The sequence below is a fragment of the Rhinopithecus bieti genome, unplaced genomic scaffold (assembly GCF_001698545.2).
Source record: "Rhinopithecus bieti isolate Rb0 unplaced genomic scaffold, ASM169854v2 scaffold_26546, whole genome shotgun sequence".
NCBI lineage: Eukaryota > Metazoa > Chordata > Mammalia > Primates > Cercopithecidae > Rhinopithecus > Rhinopithecus bieti.
The window spans coordinates 2,481,184-2,486,770 of NW_016812367.1; the positions used below are offsets into that span (position 1 = coordinate 2,481,184).

The 5,587-nt window shown below is 41.4% G+C and overlaps 1 long non-coding RNA gene across 3 annotated transcripts in view; it reads right to left on the bottom strand.

Moving 5' to 3' along the window:
* Positions 1-308: 308 nt before the first annotated feature.
* LOC108544811 (uncharacterized) overlaps positions 309-5,587 on the bottom strand; it is a 13,420-nt gene continuing 8,141 nt past the window's right edge. Inside the window, exons 4-7 of one of the 3 annotated variants that reach the window (XR_001889955.1) lie at positions 4,328-4,410; positions 4,017-4,186; positions 2,752-2,931; positions 309-443 (exon numbers count right to left, since the gene is read on the bottom strand). This is a non-coding gene — a long non-coding RNA (uncharacterized LOC108544811). Of the gene's footprint in view, positions 444-2,751; positions 2,932-4,016; positions 4,187-4,327; positions 4,466-5,587 lie in introns of all 3 variants that reach the window. The other 2 variants (XR_001889953.1, XR_001889954.1) reach the window with 2 other exon arrangements.

Sequence of the window (5,587 nt, forward strand, 5' to 3'; positions counted from 1 at the left end):
TAAAATGTCCAGGAAAATGTCATACAATAATGAACAATGAACTATACACATTTATTTATTTGAGATGAAGTTACACATTTATTTATATTTATTTATTTATTTGAGGCAAAGTTTCACTCTTGTTGCCCAGGCCAGAGCGCAGTGGCGTGATCTCAGCTCACTGCAACCTCTGCCTCCTGGGTTCAAGTGACTCTCCTGCCTCAGCCTCCCACATAGCTGGGATTACAGGTGCCAGCCACCACACCTGGCTAACTTTTTGTATTTTTAGTAAAGACAGGGTTTCACCATGTTGGCCAGGCAAACTCCTGACCTCAGGTGATCCACCTGCCTCGGCCTCCCAAAGTGCTGAAATTACAGGCATGAGCCACTGCTCCCGGCCAGGATATACATAAAGTTGTTACCAAACTTCGAAGATCAAAGAAAGATTCCTAAGGAGGGGACATCTGAGAAAAGAAAAAGTTCTGTTCAAATATATATTTTTCTCAGAGTTTTCCATAGCAATGTTTAATGCTAGAAAAAATGGAATAATACGACAATGTGTGTGTATACTGTATATATAACTAAAGACATATAAAATGGTCTGGAATTATAATGCACAAAGCCAATAGCATTAGTTACTTCTGAAAAATGTACTGGAATGGAAAAGAAGACATTGGTGTTGTGTAAAATTTTCATTTTTTAAACAGAATATGAAATATATTAATAATAACCACCCAACAATAATAACAATGCTGAAGCAACCTCTACCAAGTTATCAGGACAAGACCATGTGATCCAGACAGGTAGTTCAAGTTGTTTTCTAAGCAGAAGGAAGCAAACATCATTTTCAAATATACAAGGACAGACCCATCTCATGAAATAATTTTGATAAGCAAGAAATGCCTGGAGAAGCCATGACTTTAACAAAATTGATAGTAAGCAACCAATCCATTATAAAACTGTTAGATGATTATAAAATTACAATCTATAGCCATTCTATACAATCTATAGAATGGTAATTCTATAACCATTACATGCTGTAATTCCTCAAGGAAGAATATGGTTGGTGAGTTCTTATATATGTAACATTGATAAATGTGAATGATATCTTAGAATTTATGCCAAAAGAAGAAATGTGTCTTTGATGGTGTTATCAGATTAGATTTTCCCAGAAAGGTTGAAGAATCTTTCAGAAAGATTCCAACATTAAACAAACCAAAGAATAAGGTAATAGAAAGCCATTGTAGGTTCCCAGATGGCAGATGATATTACTCTTATGAAGCATTTCTTTTTCCCATCCCCCACCTGCATGTACTACCCCATTTCATTAATGTTGGACTTGACCATGTGACTTTCTTTGCTCAACGTAGCATTAGCAGGCTTGTTTCTGCCATTACTGTGACAAGAATAACAGAAAGCTGACCGTTCCTCTTCTTTAGTTCCAAAAGTAAAAATAAAATGAGTGTGATCTCATTGTTCAATTCCCACCTATGAGTGAGAACATGCGGTGTTTGGTTTTCTGTTCTTGCGATGCAGGAAGGGGAACATCACACACTGGGGCCTGTTGTGGGGTGGGGGGACGGGGGAGGGATCGCATTAGGAGATATACCTAATGTAAATGATGAGTTAATGGGTGCAGTACACCAACATGGAACATGTATGCATATGTAACAAACCTGCACGTTGTGCGCAGGAACCCTAGAACATAAAGTATAATTTAAAAAATAAATAAATAGATAAAATGAGTGTTAAGAGACACAATAGAAACCACAGACTAGGAGAAAATATTTGCAAAACACATGTCTGATAAAGGGCTTATATCTAAACTAGATAGAAAATTCTTAACAATTAAAAAAATTTACAAGTGAGAAAAAGATCTGAATAGACATCTGAACAAAGAAAATGCACAAGGGACAAATCAGCAAATAAAAAGATTCTCAGCAGCGTGCAGTGGCTCACGCCTGTAATCCCAGAACTGTGGGAGGCCAAGGCGGGCAGATCACCTGAGGTCAGGAGTTTCAAAGCAGCCTGGCCAACATGGTGAAACCCTGTCTCTACTAAAAATATAAAAATTAGCTGGGAGTGGTGGCATGCACCTGTAATTATAGCTACTTGGGAGGCTGAGGCAGGAGAACTGGTTGAGCCCAGGAGGCGGAGGTTGCAGTGAGCAGTGATCACGCCATTGCACTCCAGCCTGGGCAACAGAGTGAGACTCCATCTCAAAAGAAAAAAAAAAAAAGCAATTTTACAGTAAGTACTAAATCTCATTTCTGAGGGTCCCCCCCACCCCACCCAGTTAGGTGATCCATTTGGTATGGTTGGGAGATGTGACACTCAAGGCTGGTACATCAAAACCACTTCTGTGGGGTTTGCTAAAACCACGTGGTTGCTGATTGAGAAATGTACATCACTGAGAAGAATGGACGGACTGCGTGTTCTCTATGCAGTTATCAGTACCCCTCGCTCTAAGCTGGTTTTTGAAAATACGAAGTGGCTGTGAGTTTGGGGTGATAATACTACCCCTCCCCCAGCAGCTCCTGTGTTGTGCACGTCTCAGGTGGTCTTTGTAGCCAGTGAAGAGAGAATCAGGATTGGAATATACGTTAAACAGAGGCTGAATCAGGACATGTGCCAAGCTGAAAGACTTCTCCAGTTCTGTACAACTGAGCCTCAACAGTGTCAGTTATGACAAAATTGTTCTCCAAACATTAATTTGTGGTCTGCTCCCACACACTACAAATCATGGACTATGTGTCCATCTTTGACACTTACTGTGTTCCACCAAGAGGGACACCTCCCAAAGCCAGAAAATGTTGATTAAACAAAATCAATGAAATGTCTGAGCACAGTCCAAGTGGCAGAGGTTTACTTCTTGAAGAAACGACTTCAACTTTCAACACCACCTGACACTGAAATCTGAAGTCCAATGGCCTCACAAATATTTTCCAGATCCTAACAAAGAAAATAATCTGAGTTGAAGATACTGTATTCAATTATTTTGGCAACTATTTCTTAGATGTTTTCTTTTTTTTTTTTTTTGAGATGGAGTCTCGCTCTGTCACCCAGGCTGGTGTGCAGTGGCGATCTCCACTCACTGCAAGCTCCACCTCCCAGGTTCACTCCATTCTCCTGCCTCAGCCTTCCGAATAGCTGGGACTTCAGGCACCCACCGCCACGCCTGGCAAAGTTTTTTTTTGTGTAGTTTTAGTAGAGACGGGGTTTCACTGTGTTAGCCAGGATGGTCTCGATCTCCCCACCTCGTGATTGGCCCGCCTCAGCTTCCCAAAGTGTTGGGATTACAGGCATGAGCCACTGTGCCCGGCCATCTTACATGTTTTCTTTGTCTGAAAGACTGAGCTAGGTGCTGAGGAGATGATGTTATTCCCATCCTTAGAGCTTGTGCTCCAGAGAAGAATATAGGTAAGGAGAGGGACATCACATTGCCATCTGCACAAGGGGTGTGGGAAGCCATGGAGCTATGGGACTGCTATTTATGAGTAACCTGTAGAGTGGAGGAAAGCTTCCCAGAAGAAGCCAGCCCAGGGGAGCTGTGGGCAAGCAATCCAAGCACAAGCATCCACACTGATGTGGGCCAGACACTTCTTCCGTGAGGTCCTAAGAGCAGACTCAGCACACAGTCTGTATGTAGCGAGGCAGTGGACAAGCCATGTGCAACTCAGAGGAGCTGTTTTTTTTTTTTTTTTTTTGAGAAGGAGTTTCGCCCTTGTTGCCCAGGCTGGAGTGTAATGGTGCCATCTCGGCTCACCACAACCTCCGCCTCCTGGGTTCAAGTGTTTCTCCTGCCTCAGCCTCAGCCTCCCGAGTAGCTGGGATTACAGGCACGCGCCACCACGCCCGGCTAATTTTGTACTGAAAAGTAGAGACAGGGTTTCTCCATGTCGGCCAGGATGGTCTCTATCTCCTGACCTCATGATCTGCCCACCTTGGCCTCCCAAAATGCTGAGATTACAGACGTGAGACACTTTGCCTGGCCAAGACTGAAATATTAATGAAAGAAACGCAGTTGGGAAACTTACCTGTGTTTTATTCAAAGCCCGTCCTCTCCTTTCTGTTCATGAATGGCAGGCATCCTGTGGTGACTAAAGAAGGGCCTACCAGCTAAGAGCCTCCATTGGCCCAAGGAGCAGCTTCCACCGGAGCTCCGGCAGGTTCCTTGGAAAACGTGACGGTGCCAGGCCATGGTGCCCTGTTCAGAAATACAAGACTCAGATTTAGTAAAGTCAGTAGTGTAATGTGAAATTTGTTTAAAAAATCCTTAACCAAAACATTTCATTTCATAAGACCGATGTATTCTATCAACAGTTTTATACTGTATGTTCATACTTACAGCATTAAGAATCAGCGTGATTGGCTGGTGACGTGCATCTGGTTCATCAATTTTAGTGACAAAGCTTCCCAGCATCTACAACCCTAGTCACCAAAATCAAGAATGTCTTTCTCTTTTTACCTAATTACAAAGAAGGGACTGATTTATGAAAAGCAATATATTAATAAATAGCACAACTTATGTTCACATCATTGCCACTTGTAGCCACAAATTAAGAGTCAGGATTAAGGAAAACTTACCTAAGTTTTCCCAGGCTATTTTAAAATTGCTCTTTTCTACAAAATAAACGTTAAATTATTCTTTTGAGGTAGTCTGAATTAAGTCGCTGCTAATTGGAAAAGACTATTAGATCTTAAGATGAACTGACAATTTCATAAAATAAATAGACTTCCTTTCTACTATTAGAAAGTTCTAATAATGAGTTCTATCAATTCCCCTTTAAAATATTATTAGTATCTTGGCATTTTTCAGACTTAATCCGAAAATGTTTTAAATATCAAAATAGACATATCCAAAGTTTACAACAAGGGTGTACAATCATGATGGGCACACTTCCTCAAACATGGGGGCCCAACCCAACCCAGAACCATCATACCCTCAGCGTGTGGAAATGTTAAACTGTACAGGATCCACGGCTGGATACAAAAATCTGTAGGTGTCCCTGACATAAAATGCCATAGTACTTGCCTTCAGCCTGGACACATCCTCCAATACCCTTCAAATAATCTCTAGATTACTCACAATACCTAATACAATGGAGATGCTAAATAAATAGTTGTTATACTTTATTGCATAAAGAATAATGACAAGAAAAAAAGTTTGTACATGTTCAGTACAGATGCAACCATCCTTTTTTTTCTGGAATATTTTTGATCTGAGGTTGGTAGAAAGCGAGGATGCAGGACCCACAGATAAAGGGGGCTGACTGTATTTAACACACACACACATTTTCTTTTGCCTGAGTAAAAAACAAAATTGTACCTGTAACACAGCTAAAGGATGTCAACAAAACTGTTCTTCCCATTCAACCTCAAATTGATAGAGATGACCTTCAAAGTCCACATAATACCTTTTTTTTTTTTTTTTTTGAGACGGGAATCTTGCTGTGTTGCCCAGCCTGGAGTGCAGTGGCACGATCTCGGCTCACTGCAAAGTCTGCCTCCCGGGTTCACGCCATTCTCCTGCCTCAGCCTCCCAAGTAGCTGGGACTACAGGTGCCCGCCACCACTCCCAGCTAATGTTTTTTTTTTTTTTTTTGGT